Source organism: Panthera tigris, chromosome B1 (genome assembly GCF_018350195.1).
Source record: "Panthera tigris isolate Pti1 chromosome B1, P.tigris_Pti1_mat1.1, whole genome shotgun sequence".
Lineage (NCBI taxonomy): Eukaryota > Metazoa > Chordata > Mammalia > Carnivora > Felidae > Panthera > Panthera tigris.
In genome coordinates this window covers 159,949,821-159,972,138 of record NC_056663.1, presented here as the reverse complement: position 1 = coordinate 159,972,138, position 22,318 = coordinate 159,949,821, and the positions used below count along the sequence as shown (strand labels likewise).

The 22,318-nt window shown below is 36.0% G+C and overlaps 1 protein-coding gene across 5 annotated transcripts in view; it reads right to left on the bottom strand.

Moving 5' to 3' along the window:
• CLOCK (clock circadian regulator) overlaps positions 1–22,318 on the bottom strand; it is a 127,131-nt gene that overhangs the window by 84,253 nt on the left and 20,560 nt on the right. For 4 of the 5 annotated variants that reach the window (XM_042984498.1, XM_042984501.1, XM_042984497.1 and 1 more), the window contains one exon: positions 2,980–3,071. The gene's annotated coding sequence lies outside the window, so the exon portion shown is untranslated. Of the gene's footprint in view, positions 1–2,979; positions 3,072–11,071; positions 11,352–22,318 lie in introns of those variants that run through there. The other variant, XM_007075879.3, reaches the window with a different exon arrangement.

Here is a 22,318-nt window from a genome sequence, read left to right as displayed (position 1 = left end):
ACTACAATTACTTCCCCTTTCTAAATAATTTTCCCTGGAGTTAATAATTGTTTTATTGTTGACTTACTTTCCTATATACCTATCACCAATTCAGCCCCAAACTCTCTCCTGTCTAAATCTCCTAACATCTTCAAACACATTACACGTTCTACCAACATAATCTCAAAGCTATTTACCTTGGTGCCCTTTGACCTATTCCTGTTGGGACTAGATGCTCTCTACAACCAGCAATCATCTTGGGATCATTATACATAATCTTCCTGGTGATTTTCTGGGTCTCTACTAAAGGTGCATTTTCTTATATCCTATGCTTTCATCTTTTTTAGTTTACTTATTTTGTTGAGTACCTCCAAATATAACACCCCAAGAAAGGGGTCATGGCAGATAAGCAGTTTAGAAATCACAAGTCTGAAACTGTCATCAATCATAGTTAATCAATAGTTTAGCTACATACTGAATACTGGGTTGGAAATAAGTTTTCCCTGAGACTTACGAGAAGGCTCCATTGTCTTCTAGTTTCCAGAGTATTCTCAAGAAGCCCAAAGCCATTCTGATTATTGATCTTTACATGTGACCTACTTCTCTTACTCTGGAAGCTCCTCTATGTTTTACATTTTAACAGCGATATGTCCTATTTTGGACTTATTTCCACATCCATAGTGGTCACAGTATAGGATCTTTCTACTTAGAAACTTATGTCCTCTAATTCTGGACAGTTTTGTTCAATCATTCTCAATTCTTTATTTCTCCTATTTCTCTCTTTTCTCCCTTTCCATAACTCCCATTATTTCAACATTAGAGATTCTGACAGTTGCTCCAATTTTATATTTTTCTCTCCCATTTTAACTTTGTTTTACTCTCGATATATTAGCTTTATTTTTCCACTCTTGAGTTCTTCATTTCTAATTTGTTTTTCTTTCACGTTTCACAAATTTAGCATCTCCCTTCCAACTTCTCTGAAACCATTAGGTAATAATTTTGTTTTTGTTTCAGTTTTTTACCTGCTGTAAGTGGGGTAAATTTTACCTACCTGGTCTCCATTTCCCCTAACTTGGTAAGTTCTTTTGGCATGGTCTTTGGCTCTCACATAACAGATTTTCCCATAATGCTTAGAGATCTCTGGGAACCAAATCATTTAAGAGTGGGGTCTAAAAAGATCACTGAAATTCTTTGTGATAGGTCTTACTGACTATGAACTTTAGCAGAGGTATCAGGTTGGAATATTTCTTTGGGGAAATTCTTTTAAGTCAGTATCTTCAGCTCTTTTCTCTTAGGCTGGTTACAATTTCCAGAGAAAAATCTTCTAAACTACTGACTGAAAAATTATAAAAATCTGGTAGCCTACGTTCTTAATCCCTCTATTTTCAACATGGTACTCCCATTCTCAACCATGTTTGCTGCATCTCAATTTTATCCTTGCTAGAAAATAGATCTCTAGTCTTCTGCTAAGATAAGGAAGGGGTAGATGCTTGGTACTCCAAGGTCAAGAAAAGGGTTTATGGAGTATAATCACCTCTTAGACAGACTGGCAACATATCGGCTTCTTTTTACTTCCACTCGTATTTCTATTTGCAGAAGTAAAGAGCGCTGTCCATTCCTGACAATTTAGAGGCTCTATAGTGCTGTTAAGTTGAGTCTCAGCATTCTCACAGCTGGCTCAGGGTTCTAGGGTCTGTAAGAGAGATACCAGACTTTCTTTTGCTTTTCAGGCTCCAAATTTTTTTTGCATTTGTTTCCTGTCCCCTTCTGTTTGCTCTTGTGAAGTTAGGCCTTTTGTTTTAAAGGAAGAAAAAAAAAAACCATCCCTTTACTTTAGCTTTAATGGAGTTTCAAGGGAAAAAAAAAAACAGGAATTTAATTGCATTTCTTTTGCCATCTTTAACTGGAAATTCCCCCATTTCTTCTTCATCAATTTTAATCAGGCTTTCACCCTCACCACTCCTACTGAGATTGTTCACTCTTATTAGAGGTTAAAGGACATTCATGCTGCCAAATGCAATAATGGTTGCTCTGGTCTACTCTCTATTTTACCTCATAGTAGCATATGATGTAACTAATCACTTCTACATTTATTAAATACTTTTCTCTTTTTGCCTTCTGCAACAGAACACTTTCCTGATTTCTCACTCATCTCACTGGTTGTTCCTTCTCCTCTAACACTGGCACGTCCCAAGGATAAATCCTTCTCAATCTATGTACACTTCCTATATAATTTCATCTAGACATATGCCTTTAAGTATTTCTCTGTGCCAATAACTCCCAAATCCACACCCTTAGACATGATTCTTAACTTCAGAGTCTTATATCCAGCTACCTTTTTGATATTTCTACAGCATTTACAGGTGTCTAAAATATTATACAGCAAAACAGAACACTTGACTTTCTCTGTAAATTTGCTCCTTGCCAAGATTTCTTCTCGAACCTCAATTCCATATACTCTTCCCCTCGTTTATTATACTCCAGTCACATTTTCTCTTTCCGTTCCTCAAGCATTCTATGGTCATTTTGGTTTCACTGCTTGTAAATCTCCTTTCTCAGATCTTCACAAGGCTGGTACATTCTTGCCATTCATATCTTAACTGAAATGTTCTTCTTCAGTGAGGGCTTTCAAATATTTATGTCTTTCAATAATGAAAGCAGTCACCAGTCTCTGTAACACATTATTTATTTTAATTCTGTGCATTGAACTAACGACAAATGTTTCACTGGTTTATTTGTCCTCCCTCTCTTTAGAATGCAACCATAATGAGAGCAGGGACAGCTTCTGTCTTGTTTATCACTGCATTCTCAGTATCTAAAACAGTATCTAAATATAGTGGATACAATACATGTTTTGAAATAAAGTAATATAAATAGGAAACATTTTTTAATAAAACATTCCTCAAATTAGTGTGTCAAAACAGTTTATGGATTAATTTATATATTTTGCTGGAAAAATGTCAATCCAAAGTATATTCTAAGATACAACCTTTTCATTACCTTTTGTGTTTTTTGGATCTTTTAAATTGCTTCTTCAGAAAACTATAGGTTCAATGTATTCTTCTATATGGCTGACCATCAGTCTCAGAATTCTGTTTAAACAACAAAAAAAATTATTTATTAGATTTACTTAACTTATAGAAGTTTTCATGAAAAAGTTTTACATAAAATTTAGAACTTAAGTCACAAAAAGTGTACATAACAAATGTCAAACTCCACAAATTGTTTTTAAAAAAATTAAAAATAAAGACTAAAAATAACAATTCTAGTACAGAAGTTAAAAGACAAAAGTATAAAAATAACTATAACTACAAAAATGGATTCATAAGATATACAACAAAAAGATGATATTTGTGATGTTGATAACAAAGTGTAGAAGGGAGAGAGAAGTGAAAGAATAGATTTCTGAAGTGTTATCAGTTTAATATAGATTGTCAAAACTATAAGATGTTTTATATAAGACCCATGGTTAAGCAAAAAGAAAATACCTAGAGAAGAGACACAAAAGGAAAAGAGAAAGGAATCAAAACACAAACTCTAAGACAGTCAAAAACAAATAAGAAAATGGACACAGTAAGTCTTCCGTATCAGTAATTACTTTAAATGTAGATGAACTAAAGTCAGAAATCAAAGACAGAGTCGATACATTTATCAGAAAAAGTAAGATCCAACCATTTGTTGTCTACAACAGACTCACTTTAGATTTAAGGACATACAGAAGATGAGAGTAAAGGTGAAAAGATATTCCATGCAAATATAACCAAAAGAGAGCAGGAGTGGCCATACTTATATCAAACAAAATAGATTTTAAGTCAAAAACTAACAAGAGGCATAAAAGGATGTTATATAATGATGAAAGGGTCAGGTCATCAGGAAGATGTAACAATTACATATACATTCAACACCAGTGCACCCAAATATTTGAAGCAAACAAAGATGGAACTAAGGAAAGAAATAGATAGCAACACAGTAAGAGATTTCAATACTCCAGTATCAAAAAGGATAAAACATCCAGACAGAATATCAATACGAAACAGACAACTTGAATAAAACTCCAGAGTAAATCAACTTGACAGACATACACAGAACATTCCACCCAATAGCAAAAGAATACACATTCTTCTCAACTGTACATGGAATATTCTCCAGGACAGATCACATATTAGATCACAAAATAAGTCATAATAACTTAAGAAGACTAAAATCATACCAACTATCTTTTCTGCCCACAATGGAATAAACTTTGATAACACAAAGAAAACTGGAAAATTCAAATGTATGAAAATTAAACAATAAATGGATCAAAGAAGAAATCAAAAGGGAAATTAGAAAATACCTAGAACAAACAAAAACATAACATATCAAAACTTATGGGATGTAGCAAAAGCAATACTAGGAGGGAAGTTTACAAGGTAAATACTACATTAAGAAAAGAAAAAAAAATCTCAAAAACAAACCCTAACTTTACACTGCAAGGAACCAGAAAAAGAAAAAATAAGCCCAAAGTCAGCAGAAGGAAATAAAAATCTCAAATAGATGTAAACAAAACAGAGGATAGAGAAACAATAGGAAAAAATATAAAAAGGAATTTTTAGAAAAGGTCAACAAAGTGAAAAACCTTCAACTAGACTAAGAAAAAAGGAGAGATAACTCAAAATCAGAAGTGAAAGAGGCAATACTACAACTGACACCACAGAAATACCAACAAATTGGATAACCTAGAAGAAACAGATAAAATTCTTAGAAATACATAACCTACCAAGACTGAATCATGAAGAAGTAGAAAATCTGAACACACCTATAACTAGTGAAGATAGTGAATCAGTAATCAAAAACCTTTCAACAAAGAAAAGCCTAGGACCAAACAGATTCAACAGGGAATTCTACCAAATATGTAACGAAGAATTAGTTAACACCAATCTTTCTCAAACCCTTCCAAAAACTGAAGAGGGAACACACCCAAACTCATTTTATGAAGCCAACATCACCTTCACACCAAAGCCACACAGATCCCACAAGTAAAGAAAACTACAATATCCCTGATGAATACAGATACAAAAATCCTCAACAAAATAATAACAAACCAAATCCAAGAGTATATTAAAAGGATAATACAGCATGACCAAATGGGATTTATCCCTGGGATGCAAGGTATGTTTCAACATACAAAAATCAATATGATATAGCAAGTCTATAAAACAAAGCATAAAAATCACACAAATATATCAATGAAGAACAATCATTTGACATAATTCAACACTGTTTCGAGACAAAAACACACAACAAACTAGGAACAGATAACAATTTTCTCAAAATAACAAAAGCCATATATGAAAAGTCCACAGCTAACATCATGGTCAACAGTGAAAAACTGAAAGCTTTCCCTTTAAGATGAGGAACAAGGTAATGATGCCCACTTTTATCACCTGTACTCAACATCATACTGCAAGTTCTATCTAGAGTAATTAGGCAAGGAAAAAAAAGACTTATATAAATTGGAAAGTAGGAAGTAAAATTATCCCTGTTCACAGATGACATGATCTTACATGTAGAATAATACCCTAAAGATTCCACAAAAAAAGCACATCAGAACAAATGCCAAAGTTGCAGGACACAAAATTAATACACAAAAATCAGTGACATTTCAATGTAGTAAAAACAAATAATCTGAAAGGGAAATTGAAAAAAAGAAACAGGCTCTGAAAACATTTCCTGGGTATGAATTATAGCTCAGCCCCTTTATTAGCTACAGATCTTAGAATAGTCACTTCATCTCCACACATCATTTTTTCGGAGATAATAGTGATAGGTACACACAGTTGTTCTGAGAATTAAATATGTTACATGTATGGGACAGTACACAGAAAACAGCAATTTTAAATATGACTAGTATTAAAAAATAAATATGATTAGTATTAATAATATTATCAATTAGATGGAAAAGGATCAAAGAGACACAAGAAAGCCAAGAAGAATTAGCTGTCACTAAAATTAAAGGAAAAGAGTGTTTGAGAAGTTAAAAATGTCAATATTGCTGTGCAGACAAGACAATGACTCTAAAATGTCCATTTAATAACAGAGTTTGATACATTTGGTAAAGAAGGTATGAAACAGACACTGAACACTACTTTAAGAGTGAACTTGAAAACCTCCCCTTTTTTAAAAATATAATTTATTGTCAACTGGCTAATGTACAGTGTATACAGTGTGCTCTTGGTTTTGGGGGTAGATTCCTATGATTCACAGCTTACATACAACACCCAATACTCATTCCAACAAGTGTCCTCCTCAACGCCCATCACCCATTTTTCCTCTCTCCCCTGCCCTCCCATCAACCCTCAGTCTGTTCTCTGTATTTAAGAGTCTCTTTATAGTTTGTCTCCCTCCTTGTTTGTAATTATTTTTCCCCTTCCCTTCCCCCATGGTCTTCTGTTAAGTTTCTCAAGTTCCATCCACATTGCTACAAATGGCATGATTTCATTCTTTTTCATTGCCAAGTAGTATTCCACTGTACATATAAACCATATCTTCTGCCAACATCTGTTGTTGCCTTATTAATGTTAGCCATTCTGACAGGTGTGAGGGGGTACCTCATTGTGGCTTTGATTTGTATTTCCCTGATGATGAGTGATGTTGAGCATGTTTTCATGTGTCTATTTGCCATCAGGATGTCTTCTTTAGAAACATGTCTATTCATGTCTTCTGCCCATTTCTTCACTGGATGATTATTTGTTTTTCAGGTGTTGAGTTTGGTCAGTTCTTTCATAGATTTTGGATACTAACCCTTTATCCGATACATCATTTGCAAACATCTTTCCCCATTCCGTCGGTTGCCTTTTAGTTTTGTTGATCGTTTCCTTTGCAGTGCAGAAGCTTTTTATCTTGATGAGGTCTCAATAGTTCATTTTTGCTTTTAATTCCCTTGCCTCTGGAGACTTGTTGAGCAAGAAATTGCTGCGGCTGAGGTCAAAGAGGTCGTGGCCTGCTTTCTCCTCTAAGGTTTTGATGGTTTCCTGTCTCACATTGAGGTCTTTCATCCATTTTGAGTTTATTTTTGTGTATTCGGTAAGAAAGTGGTCTAGTTTCATTCTTCTGCATGTTGTTGTCCAATTCTCCCAGCACCATTTGCTAAAGAGACTGTCTTTTTCCCACTGGATGTTCTTTCCTGCTTTGTCAAAGATTAGTTGGCCATACATTTGTGGGTCCAATTCTGGGTTCTCTATTCTATTCCATTGGTCTATGTGTCTGTTTGTGTGCCAATGACCATACTGTCTTGATGATTACAGTTTTGTAGTAGAGGCTAAAGTCTGGGATTGTGATGCCTCCAGCTCTGGTTTTCTCTTTCAACATTACTTTGGCTATTCGGGGTCTTTTGTGGTTCCACACAAATTTTAGGATCGTTTCTTCTAGCTTTGAGAAGAATGCCAGTGCAATTTTGATTGGGATTGCATTAAATGTGTAGATTGCTTTGGGTAGTATTGACATTTTAACTATTCCAATCCTCTCCCGTCTCAGAACTCCTGTTGAACATATATAGTCTGTTGTACATTGCTTATCTATCATTATGATTATATCGCAATGTATTGCTTTGTATCTTCTTAACTAGGAGGGCATGCCAAAGCAGCACTTTCCAGAACCAAAGAGAGTTCCTTAAATACAAATTCCAGTCTCACTCTTAGAGCACAGAATGAGCTTGCAACTTTCTAAGATGTCTAAGTGACATCCATCTTGAAAGAAGTGTTTAGATATTCAGTTCCCACTGCTACTTCTTTATAATATATCTGTATACTTGGGGTGCCCAAGTGGCTCAGTCGGCTAAGCATCTGACCCTTGATTTCGGCTCAGGTCACGATCTCACGGTTCATGAGTTCTAGCCCCACACTGGGCTCTGTGCTAACAGCTCGGAGCCTGCTTGGGATTCTCTCTCCCCCCTCTCTGCCCCTACCCTGCTCACGCTCGCTCTCTCTCAAGATAAATAAATAAACTTAAAAAAAATAAAATGATTGGGGTGCCTGGGTGGCTCAGTCAGTTAAGCGTCCAACTTCGGCTCAGGTCATGATCTCACAGTTTGTGAGTCCGTGCCATGCATTGGGCTCTGTGCTGACAGCTGAGAGCCTGGAGCCTGCTTCAGATTCTGTGCCTCCCTGTCTCTATGCCCCTCTCCCTGCTTTGCACTCTCAAAAATAAACAAACATTTTTTAAAAATTTTAATAAAAATAATTAAATAAAACGATTAACTTAGGACCCTGGGTTTAAAAACGGAAACTACAATAAATCTTTTTCTAACCTAATAACCTATTGACCCACTGACCTAATTTGGAATTTAGGTGCGTTAAATCTGATATCACAAATATTCTGGGACTGATGGGTCTATTAACATTAATTAAAAGTAGCACTGAAATTTAATTGACTGGTATATAAAAACCCAAGCATCAATCCTTAACTATGTTTATCACCATTTATGAAAAATTCTAACTTGTTTCTGCAGAGTACTCAATGTTTGTATTATAGTTAAAAAGATAATTATTCCCAAAAGAACAATTTTAACTTGCAAATATTTAAATACTTTTTAAATTATTTAATGTAGGAGTAAAGATGAAATTAAACAGTTCTCAACTTATTCAATACTAAATGGGAACATCAGCCTACCTCTACAATGGATGTAAAATATTAGCAAGATGAAAAATATCCTTGACTCTATATAAAGCAGTTTCCAAGACCAATTTAAACTGAAAATTGACAGTAAGAACCAGAAACACACCCCAAACCAAACTTTCATGAACAGACAAGATTCTGGCTCAACACAAACAACAAATGATACCAGAGCTCTCATCTTTCAAATGTCTAAATGTGACATTTTTTTGAAGCCTCATTAAATAAAAAGGAAAAGTTAGCACAACTTTCTTAGTAGGACACAAGACTATTCCAATGATTCAACTAATGTATTTCTTCAAATAATGTCTGAGCTCCCTATTCATGTGATGGACTGGTCTCATCCACAGAATATACAAGCACCATATTCCTTTTTCAGAGATGAGTCTGAGGCCAGGGCCTGTCCCTAGCCTCCACTAAGTCCCACAGATGATCTGAAGGTACAGAGCCAAAGCCTGAGTCTCAGAGTGAACTACACACTGAAGGAGATACCATTACCCTGAAACTACATCAACTCTGCACCAAGCCTCTTTACTAGGATCAGCAGAAAGAAAGAGGGGGCCCTTTGGCCACTAAAAGGAGCATGCCCTAATCCCTTGAGCCTGTAAATATGTTACCTTCCATGGCAAAAAGGGACTTTGCAGATGTGATTAAGGTTAAAGATCTTGATGGAGAGATTATCCTGAATTATCTGTGGGTATAGTGCAATCATGTGAGTCTTTAAAAGCAGAGGACCTTTCAGACACATGCACCCCATGCTTACTGCAGCATTATTTACAATAGCCAAATTATGGAAGCAGCACAAGTGTCCATTGATAGATGAATGGATAAAGATATAGGGCACCTGGGTGGCTCAGTCGGTTGAGCATCTGATTCTTGATTTTGGCTCAGGTAGTGATCCCAGGGACGTAGGATCGAGCCCTGCTCGGGATTCTCTCGCTCTCCCTCTGACCCTCTCCCCTGCTCTCTCTCTTTAAAATAAAAAAATTAAAAACAAGATGTTATATATATGTATACACACATACATACCCACACACACACATACATACACACTGGAATATTATTCAGCCATAAAAAAGAATAAAATCTTGCCACCTGCAGCAACATGGATGGAGCTAGAAAATAAAATGCTAAGCAAAATAAGTCAGTCAGAGAAAGACAAATACCACATGATTTCACTCATATGTGGTATTTAAGAAACAAAATAAATGAGCAAAGGGAGAGAGTGGGAGGGAGGGAGGGAGAGAGACCAAGAAACAGACTTAATTATAGAGAACTGATGGTTACCAGAGGGGAGGTTGGTGGGGGGATGGGTTAAATAGGTGACAGGGATTAAGGAGGACACTTGTGAAGAGCACTGGGTGATGTATGGAAGTGTTGAGTCACTATATTATATACCAAAAACTAATATAACATTGTATGTTAACTATACTGGAAATAAAATTGAAAAAAAAAATTTTAAAAAGCAGAGGACCTTTCCGGCTATGGTCAGAGAGAAATTATGAGACAGGAGAAGGACCAGAAAGATGCAATGTTGCTGGTTTTGAAGGTGGAGGAAAAGGGCCATAAGACAAGGAATGTGAGGTATCAAGAAGCTTGAAAACACAAGGAAACAGATTCTCCCCTGAAAGGAGAGAAAGGAATTTTCCAGAATGGAATGCACCCCTGCTGACACCTTGATTTTATTAGTCCAGTGAAACCTATTATGGAACCACTGGGCTGCAGGACTGTAAGATAATAGATTTTTATTGTTTTAAGACTTTAAGTGGTAATTTGTACGACAGCAACAGAAATTTAATACAAGTCCAAAAATCTCTGGCTGCTCTTGGTAAGTTTGCCTTTCTCAAACCCTCTCTCCCTCAATATTTACAATAACCTGCCTAGGAAACAATCAAGATTAATCTCACTATGTCCTACTTTCCTTTTATATCAGTCACCAGGAAAGGCCCAAACCCTCCACATCACATCCCTCCCCCCATTACCTGGATTCTTGTCCTCATTTACTCTTTATATCCCCTCATTGATCCCTTTGTCCTTCCTTTCCCAATTTCCAAACTCCTTTAACTGTTCTCTGGAACTCATGATATCATGAGCAAAATCTCCTATTGCCTCCACACCGCTGTTGCACCTCTTCACCTTCCTTGTACCAACTGAAGCCCCACTCTCCTCTCGGAGCTCTGCTCTAACTCCAGTCCTTTCGAATGACAGCTGTTTTCCTCTCCCATGTCACAGATGACTAGGTCTTGGTGGTGAGGTGGACCTCCTTGTTCCTCACTGTCATTCCTGAATTACTCCCCTTTCTCCCCCCTCCCTGAAATCCCCAGCTTCAGATCTCATGCCTCCAGACAATGTCAGAAACTACCCTCTCCATGTTGTAACCATTCAAAAACTCCCAGAGCAAGCCCTCTCATTCCCTTGGGGTTATTACTCTCTCCAATACCTCTTCTGTCATTGTTTTTGCATTTTAATATCTGTAACAACGATCCGCCCAACATCTTGGCCTTTACTTCCTCTCTTCCAACAATCCTGTGCACCATCCTACCTCCCACTCATTCCCTGGAATTATTCTAGAACTCACCATTGGAAACAATCACATGCCTCTCCATATTCTCAATTCCAAACACCTGATCCTTCTATATAGCTCACACAAACTGAGACAGCATGTGACCCGCCTGATTCAAAACCACAAAAAACACATCTTTTAAATGTGTTTATCTGAGCAAGTTTATCTGAGATGGTCAGGGAATATCTGAGAGACAGAAATGCTTAATTCTTTTTCATGTTTTGTCTAAACACCATGCCTTCCTTTTTGCCATTAAATCCTTCATGCATTTATAATATAAATAAGCCACTCCATGAGCCATTCTGTGGCGAAATGCAATGATTGCTCACAACTCTATATAGCCCAAGTCATGCTGATAAAACTTTTTATAATTCCAACTTAACAACATTTACTTCTACAGGCACAAACAATACAAATATTAAAGGACATGTGAAGGAGAAACCAAGGCTTCTGAATGTCACTTTTCCTTTTCAGCTTCATTCTATTTCTCTGGCCTCATCTCCCATTCCACCCTCACTGTACACACACTCCCTGTTCTCTAGCCACAATGAACTTCTTGCCATTCCTATGAGGTAGCAAACAAAGACTCCCAGGTACACAAAAGTCCATTCATCAATGTCCAACATATTATCAACATGAATGACTTAATAAACTAGAATTCACATTCATAGGAAATCACATTGTCATTCACATCAGGATTCAATTAATCAATATGTAAAATTCATGCTGTTAGTGAAAAACTAAATAGATGTGCTATGTGTTAGTTTCCTATGGCTTCTAGAACACATTACCACAAACTTAATGGAATGAAAAAACATAAATGTATTCTCCCCCAGTTCTAGAGATCTGAGCCTAATACAGGTCTCACTAGGCTAAACTCGAAGTGTCAGTAGGACTGTGTTCCTTTCTGGAAACTTTAGCAAAAAATCTGTTTCCTTGCCTTTTCAACCTTCTCAAGGCTGCTCATATTCCTTGGCTCAAGGCTCCCCACCTCAATCTTCAAAGCCAGCAGCAGGCCATGTTCTTCTCCTGCTGCCATTTCTTTTGCCTCCCTTTCCCACCCTTATAAATACCCTTGTGATTGATGACATTGGGCCCACACAGATAATCCAAGATACTCTTTCCAACTGTAATTTCTCTTTGTCACATTAACCTAACATAGTCACAGGTTATGGGAATCAGGACATGGACATCTTTGAAGAACCTTTATTCTGCCTACCACATTTCATGACCCAAGAAGTCTCTCTTTGGTGAAAACAAAATTAAGTATCTTTGGGGAAGATAAGACATTAAAGAACAACAGGTAAAAGACTACACAACCATGTCAGGAAGTTTGGAACTTTTTCTTTGTTTTTGTATTATATTATTAAAGTAGCTATCTTTTCCCTTCAGGTTTCCTCAAGGGAACTGAAAAATAATGTGGATGATAATTCCTGCTCCAGGAGTTCAACTGCTTTCAAGTCTAACTTTATTGCTATATAGCAGCAATAGGCTCTATGTCTGGTTTTCTGAATGGCAAAAGTTAATGTCCAAATGAATATGAATACTTTTCCCTTTTGGACAACTATTTAATGTGCTATACCATATATTAAAAAAAGCATAATTTATAAGTGTCAAACAGGTGTCCAAAGAAGATTAATTAAATCCCAGCCTTTGTGGATTGGCCTGTTTTAAAAAGATAAGTGTATGAAAATTTCTGAGATGGATCTGAGGATAGAGGGAGAGGAAGCAGGAGAGAGAGGGAGGAGGAGGAGGAGGGGGGGGAGGGGAAAGGGAGAGAGGAAATGAATGCATAAATTTTATCAACCTAGAGGAAGTATAGAATTTCATTAGTGCTAAAAATCTCCAGGAACCTGTTAGGAAATTTGATTTTTTTAAATTTTGTTTTAATGTTTATTCACTTTTGAGGGAAAGAGAGAAAGCAAGTAAGCAAGCATGAGCAGAGGAGGGGCAGAGAGAGGGAAACGTAAAATCTGAACCAGGCTCCAGGATCTGAGCTGTCAGCACAGAGCCCCATACAGGGCTCGAACTTACAAACCGTGAGATAATGAGCTGAGCCAAAGTCAGACACTTAACCAACTGAGCCACCCAGGCGCCCCAGGAAATTTGATTAAGTAATATTATATTTAAAAACTTAAAACCAATATATACAAATAGGATAATGCTTTGACATATTATATGGCCACCAGAGCCACGTAAAATGCCACTAAAAAGATACCAATTTTTAAAGCCACAAGTATTCCTCTTTTTGCAGGATAATCACTTTATAAAACAGGCAGTTGTTTTGACCTATTAAAACTCGAGTAAACTGCCAGGTTGCTTTTGTGCAGCCAAGTAGGCCAAGCAAGTTCCCAACCATCTGAAAACTAGTTCAAATATCTTTAGATGCATCCTGAACCACAAATTATTCAGAAAATTACCATACGGTATTTCTTCTTCACTAAAATAATCATTATACCTACATTTCAAGATAAACTTACTCTTTTTACATTGTAAGATTTTTCAGTATGAATCATATTTGCTATCCATTTCTACTTATCTCTCTATCCCTTATTTACTTTCAAAGCTTTGAAATAAATATACATGGGTCTCTTAGTTGACTATTACTGTTTTTTAAACTTGCTTAAACTGATTTAAACTAGTTGCTGGATCCTCCCCTGAAATGAGAAGGTCTTAAAAAATGGTAGGCCAAGACCCTATCTGAATCTATGGAGTAGCAAGGGAGACGGGGCTCACACTGCAGACACATCTTTGTAGAATACAAGCAGGAGTAATTAAGGATAAGAGAGGATGTATGAATCACAGCCAGAAGGCCTATGACCAGGTTTCATAAGGTGCAACCTGGCCTTGACAAGTATTATAGAACAGAGACACACCCTTGATACAGAAGACAGAGGATATGAGATTTCTATGGATTTATCTTTATGTCTGCTATTGAGCCAGTAAATTCGTACTTCATATATTGTATTTTTCAGTTCTGAAATTTCCATTTGATTCCTTTACATGGTTTCTGGTTTTCAGAGGAGAACGATGCTTCCATTCATTTCAAGAGTGTTCACTTTTACCTCAAGGAGTACAGATAGAAAAAGACTTTAAAGCAACTGTTACAATAATTCCATCATCTGGCTCATTTCAGGTTTGGCATGTTTATTGTCTTTTCCCTTAAAAAGTGATCAGATTGTCCAGTTTCTTTGTATGTCAAGTAATTTTGGATAATATCTTAGACATAACTTATATCTTAGATACTAGGATATGAAACTCAAGATTCTATTAACCTCTTCTGGATAACTCAATTTATGTAAGTTTAAACTGCAAGTTCTGAAATTGCTTCTGTGGGTGGCAGTTCGAATGTCAGTTCAGTTTTTAAAGCCTTTATTTTTACTATGTTACTTGGGTTTATCCTCTGCAAGCATCACTCAGAGGCAAGTCTGGATCTGAACGGAGGTTTATATCACAGTTCAGTTCTCGAAGTCTTTGCTGTCTTTCTTTGGGTCTGTTCTGTGCATGTATAGCTCATGAGTGAGGTGGGTTGTTTATGGGTTCACACTCACAATTAGGAAATGTCCTCTCAGCTCTCTTCTCCCTGAGATTTCCCCAGCATGCTCGTTTCCAGAAGTCTCTTTCCCAACTCCTCTGGCCAGAGAAATTATTTTCTCTCAGAGTTTTAAGTGTTTGTGCCACCATGGCAGTGCAATTTACTGAGTAGAAACAGTCTCAGGGCAGGCTTGAGAGAGAAAAAGGAAAAAAAAAGGGGGGGACCCCCTTTTCCTTATCCTCTGGCTAGAAATAGGGGCTTCTCTTGAAGTTTCTGCTAACTGCTACACCCACTGTGCAGCTCCACAGTGGAGCCCACCATCTCATCAAAGCTGGATCGTGGAACAAGAAAAATGATAAACTCACAATTATTCAGGCAACTCTTCAAATTATGACTTCCCTTCTCAATTTGCCGAGATTAATTTTCAGTCATCGGACAGTTGGTTTTTGTATTAAGAGTTTCGAGGTCTAATCAGTCAGAGAATTAGGCTTACTCCATCTTGGTCTACCTACTGTATTATATCTATGTCCCAACAGACTTTTCACCTACTGGCTTTAGTAGTCATTGACTGATCATTATCTAGATCCACTTTTTCATTAGAAATTGCACTGTGGTGATTTTCTAATCCTATTATTTTCTCAGCATTTCTTATCAGCTGGGATTCTTTTCTTCCATAAAGTAAACTTTTCCTCTGAACTATTTGGTTATCCTGGAATATAATCTGTGCAGAAAAACATTAAATGGTTGATTCTTTAATTTACAAATGATTTTCAGAGTAATGACCTGGTGCCTATGAGAATTTTTTTTTAATTTTTTTTTTTTTAACGTTTATTTATTTTTGAGACAGAGAGAGACAGAGCATGAACAGGGGAGGGGCAGAGAGAGAGGGAGACACAGAATCTGAAATAGGCTCCAGGCTCTGAGCTGTCAGCAGAGAGCGCGACGCGGGGCTCGAACTCACAGACCGTGAGATCATGACCTGAGCCGAAGTCGGACGCTTAACCGACCAAGCCACCCAGGCGCCCCAAGAATTTTTTTTTAAATATTATGATGAACTTCTGGAATCGTATATCTGTGTTTCAATCTACTGTAGTCATTACACTTTTTAAATCTATTTTTATGAAAAACGTCAAATATACACAAAAGTAAAAATAATGTAATTAACCAACATATCACCCATTTAACAATTATCAAATCACAGTCAATCTGGTTACATCCAGTCTGCCCCTTCTCCGTTCCTCCCCACCCTCCCTTACATTATTAAAAGCAAACCCTCGGGGAGCCTGGGTGGCTCAGTCGGTTAAGCGTCCGACTTCCGCTCAGGTCGTGATCTCGCGGTCCGTGAGTTCGAGTCCCGCGTCCAGCTCTGTGCTGACAGCTCAGAGCCTGGAGCCTGTTTCAGATTCTGTGTCTCCCTCTCTCTGACCCTCCCCTGTTCATGCTCTGTCTCTCTCTGTCTCAAAAATAAATAAACGTTAAAAAAAAATTTTTTTAATAAATAAATAAATAATAAAAGCAAATCCTCAAAACTGTGTCACTGCATCTTTAAACACTTCAGTACAAATCTATAAATTACAAGGACTATTAAAAAAACATAACCACAATATCATTATCATATCTTAAAAAGTTAAGAGATGTATAAAGCTTCTATAAAAAAAATTAAATTAAAAAAAACAAAATTAGATTCTGAGAGAAATTTTAAAAGGCTTAAATATATAGAGGTACTACCATAGTAAAGGTATTGAAACTTTAATATTGAAAGATGTCCAATATACATCCAAGTTGATCTGTAGATTTAATATTAAGCTAGTCAATAATAACAAATAACACTAAACTTGCTTACTATTATTTTAAACTTGCTTATTATTAAGCAGGATATCTATTCAGGAAACTGACAGGTTGAGTATAAAATTTTTATTGAAATTCAAAGGATCAAGAAAACCAAGGCAATTGTGAAGAGCATAATTGGAGGATTTAAAGCTACAGTAATTAGAAGAGTATGGCACTCGCAACAACAGACCAATGGAACACAATGGAGTCCAAAAATAGACCCACAAATAAACACTCACCTGAATTACAACAAACACTAGTAGATTACAAAAGGGAAAGGACAGTCTTTTTGATGATTTTTGATAAAACGGGTTTCCATATAGAAAATAAAATGAACCATGAATCCTATCACATACCATGTATAAACTTAAATGTAAAAGTTAAAACAATCAAGTTTATAGAAGAAAACATACAAAAATACCTTCTTGGCTTTGGGCTAGGCAAAGATTTCTTAAAGCACAAAAGGCACTAACCATAAAAGAACAGTTTGATAAAAGTGACTATATTAAAATTAAGGGTCATGTAGTAAATATTTTTAGCTTTCTGGACCTAAGGTCTCTGATGCAACTACTGTACCTAATTCTACCACAAGAGCGATACACAATACATAAAAAGAGTGGCTGTGTTCCAATAAAGCTTTATTCACAGATGCTCAAATTTGAATTTCGTATCATTTTCATGTCACAAAATAGTATTCTGTTGAGATTTTTCTTCCTCCAATCATTTAAAAATGTAAATGCTACTTAGCTCATGGGTCATACAAAAATAAGCAGCAGGCTAGACTTGGTATTTTGCTGACTCCTGATAGGCTTGCTTGTAAGCTAGAGTTGCAGTGGGTGACTGGCCCTTCTTTACCTCAACCAACTAATTCTTTATTGCTCAACTTAAAATGTAACAGGAAATAACTTATTTTACTTTTCATTCATTTGTAAGTCACCCTGTTTATCTCAGAAGATGTTTTAATTCTTACTCCTGAGTAACTTTGAAAAATTTCAAGAGTTTGTGAAAAGACAATACTTTACATCTGGATATTAATTATCTTACCAATGAATAACTTTTTACTCCTCAAAAAAATTAAAATTCTAAAGGTACCAAGGCAGGTAGCAGGTCATGCTTTAAATAGTTTTATAATACTCCATCTTATCTTGTCAGAACACTGCAAACCTCACTGTACCCAATAATTATGAGTTATGCAAAAAAAAAAAAAAAGCATGGCATACCTCTGAGCTCAAAATGAAGACTGAAGATACCTAGTGAAACTCACCAGTTCTAAAGGTTCATCTAAGATGAATGTAGAATGTTCTGAAGAAATGTTAAACTGTGATAGAATCAGCTTCTAAGTTTCAGCAACTTTACAGGAAAAAATTAAAATAAAAATTCTGGAAAACAAGTAACAATGTCTCTAGTATTTTTTTCCCATCCATGTATACAGCATTAATTGGGGCCTCCTATGTGCCAGGAATTGAGGATGCAGCAATGAACATGTCAGATGCCATCAATCCCTATAGGGAGCTCACTATGTAGAGCAACTCCAAATGGGATGAAAGCCTTATGGGATGAAAGCCTTTAAGAATCATGATGTTGTGAGGAGAAAGCTGGCAGAAATACAAACCAGTCTGGTGGGAATTCACTAGGAATGGTTCCCTAAAAGTGGGGCATTAAATGCAAACATGAGTAGGATCTGGCCAAATAAAGCAAGGCAGGAGGAAGAGAAAGTGTTCCATCCAAAGGGAATAGCAAGTTCAAAAGGCCAGATATAAGAGAAAATGTGGCATTTGTGCCGAAGTAAAATAAGCCCATGTGGCTGGTCAGAGTAAGAAAAGAGATGAAAAGATCATTCTCTGAGACAAGATAGATACGGGAGGAAATTAAGAAGTGAAGAAATTTGCCTTGAGTCACAGAATCATACAGGCCTACAAGGCAGAACCCATTTTATTTTATTTTATTTTATTTTATTTTATTTTATTTTATTTTATTTTATTTTAATTTCAAAAAGGTATCATCAAAATGTGATAAATCAATCAAGATGGAATTCCAAATGTTCAACTAACCCACAGGTTTCTTTCTCCCTCTCCTACTACTACTAAAAAGTAGTTGAAGCACAAGATACTTTATCCCCAAGCGGAATGGGTGTCCATTAAGTTTGAAGACACTGTAGAGTCACATATTCTTGGAGCAGAATTTTGAAAGTACTTATAATACCAGCTTTCACATTATTCTCATGTGTTGCTGGTGGGAGTATAAATTGGCACAAACTTACAGAGAACAATGTATCAATATCTTAACAAAACCATAAATGTCTTACCCTTTGGTCCAGCAATATAGTGGGTTATAAACATTTTAAAAATAAAACAGGATACAGAAAAAAAAATTATAGTATAAGACAGCTAGTTATTGTAAGGGTATTTCTTGAAATTTTTGTTTCAGATCTGTTTCTGATTATGTATGTGTATACATACACATATATACACATACATACACACAGACACACACACACACATGCTGGGTCATAAAATAAAATATGTTTATTATAGGCTATAGTCAGAGAAGTTTGAAAGCCATTGTTTCAGCTCAAAAAGACAGCCTTAGACAAAGGTACAACCTGATACTTTGGGAAGGCAGGGTTCAATGCCAGGAAATGAAGAAGTAAAAGGAAAATAAAGCATATAAGGAGACAAAGCAAACACAAGCTAGTCCAATACCAAGCTATATAGATCCATGGGAAAACTTGGCATATTTGGAGTGAATGCAGAGAAGAGGAAGAGAGAGAAGTTATCTGATCAAAAAAGTGACAGAAGAATCCAGCAAAGTTGTCCCAAAAGTATTAATTTTTAAACAGAATTCCAAATATTTGTTTTCCTCATAACACATTATTTTCTTTGCTAACTTTTTAAAGGCAAATTTTAAATTATATATGTGGCTGACACTTGTGGTTCACATTATATTTCTATTGGACAATGCTGGTTTGGACCTGGAGCGCTATTTTTCTCTTTGCATTCATCTGTTGATTTGTCAAAGAGACGTGAAATATCTTCCACTGTCATTTTTCCTCTCTTCACCACTTTGGACAGAAATGAAAATTTCTGAATTCTCAACTGCATTCAGTGAAAACTAAAAGGGAACCTACAAACATGGTGTGTCTCCAAGGTTCCTTTATAACTTGTTGAAATATGATGCAATAACTTGGGTAATGTAAAAAAATTAAAAACTGAAAAACTGGCACAACAGTGACAATTCCCCCCCCCCCCCATATCCTATCATCCCATGTGATTCCATCATTCTTCTATTTTCATATCCTCTTTTTAGGGAAGATGGAAATAACTAATGAGTCATGAGGAAATAAAATATTTAAATGTAAATGAATACAAGATAGAGTAAGTTTTATTCAATTTAAAAACAGTAAATTTTGCCTTTGTTCTTTGGAAGACCTCAAAGAAAGAATAACACTCTGGAAATACTAGTCCTTACAAATAGCTAGAAATGCTAAAAAAAAAAAAAAAAAAAGATAATACTAAAGCCAATGGATATTAACAGTATGTACACTAAGGGCTAATCAAAAATTGGTAAATAAAAAAATTAATAATGCACTCTTCTTGCCTATCCTATCAAACTGTATCTCAAGGAAGGCAAAGAGACCTAGTTGATGAGAGTTAGTCCTTCCAAGAATTTCAGCTAGTAAGAACAAAAGAAATGAATTACATAGATGGGCAATAATCACCAATAGATGTTAAAACCATTAGGAGAAAAAGTAATAGTGAATTTCACAATATATGACAATGTCACCATCTGTATGCACTAATCAAGCTTAGCATCTCCAAAAGTGAGAAAACCAGATATTATGTACCTCCTGATGTAACATGTAATACTCAGTACTTATGTGTCAAATATTCTTGTTGAAAAAGAATCAAAATAGGATCAAACCTTTAGATCATATATTCTTAACTGGAACAATATCACACCCAAGAGGTAAAAAGATCTTAAACAGTAAGTTAAAACAGTTTCTTATCCTCCAAAGCACAACACTATGATCTGTCCCCTGGGTCTCAGGAAGTAGACAGACAATAAAGTAAAAAAATTTCTAAAAAGGCTCCTTAAGGGGACAATAATGAAAGAAAACAAAAAGTTAGATCAAACTTCTAGTTTACATTAATACTGGAAGGGAATAAGTAAAATGACATCAGGAAAAAGCAATGAGACAAATCCAGAATGGGAAATATTCTATAGAACAACTGATCCAGTTCCTTCAACATGGAGGGGGGAAAAAGATAACAGCAGGGGAAGTGGGGGTCCATCAATTTTTCTAAAATTTAAAAGGACTTAAAGCCTTCAGTTTTAGAAATATACTCAGAAATACTTACAGATCAATGACATGTGGCATAGGCTTCAAAACAATATTAGGAAAGGATGAGTAAGAGTATAGATGAAAAAAGACTCAGTTATTAAAGCTGGGTGACAGATGGAAGTTCATTATTCTATTGTTCTATAGTTTAAAATCTTCCATTGAAACAAAATCATGAGTTACTTGAGAAAGATTCTGCTTAAGGAATTAGAGCAGAACTACAAACATACAATGGAAAATAGGAGCTAGAAAAACAACTAAATAAGTACACCAATTAACCCTGGAAGAACCAGATTATTTAGGGTACAGAAGAAAACTCAAAAACAAAACAAAATATCGAGACACTCCTGAAGAAACTGCATTGCATGAAACAAAACCAGGATGCTATATATTTAGCAAACAGTAATACAGATTTCTACACCAAGAACTGTTATAAATGCTATACAAATACAAACTCCTTTATCACATCAAGCGACCTAAGATTATTAAGTGGTGGAGCTGGGATCTAAACCCACACAGTCTGGCATTCTGGTTCTATTGCATAAGCCTGGAACTACTATACCATGTTGCTTTTTGAAATGATACAAGCAGAAAATAAGCTACTGTAATATTAACAATGTACTTACAGACATTCACAGAAAGGCAGAAACATATAGTTGAAGGCATCTATCAGAATACATAATAAAAAAAAAAGAGAGAAAACATGAGAAGAGATAAATGACATAAAATCAATCCAAAAAGCCAGCATTCTGCTGGTGGGCATTTCAAAATGGGAGAACACAGAAAAACCAAGAAATATTACCAAATCATAATAAAAGAACATTTCCCATACGGAAAGGAAGACACATGCATTTCAACCACAAAGGGCCTACCAACTCGAGAGTCCAGAAAGAAGAACAAAAAATAACTCATACCAAGACAAATAACTAGAAGAGTCCAAACTAGAAAGATAAGATACTAAAGCTTCCAAGCAGAGAAGGAAGGAGTGTAAGTCACAGAGTAACATCAGACTTAGCATCTTGACCCAAACAAAACAGAGCAAAACCCTTAAGTTCTGATGGAAATTAATCTGAATCTAAATTTCTACACGCTGCCAAACTATCAAGCAATAATGAGCAGGCCAAAGCCATTTTCAGACAGCAAGAATTTGAAACCTTGTACACTGGGATTAATCATAAGCACCTTGTGTATTGAAGTTAATTTAGGACACATTCCAGCCAAAAGACAGAGAATGCCATAAAAGAGACATATGTGGAATCTAAGAAAGAGTAAATCTAACCCAGAAATGCAGGAACATCTCTGAATGGTAAGACATACAGGCTTCCAAACCTATCAAGACTGAAGCAGGAAGGAGGAGGGCTCTAAAAGGGGTGTCTCCAGGAAAACTAGAGATTCTACCTAACAAATAATATATATTATG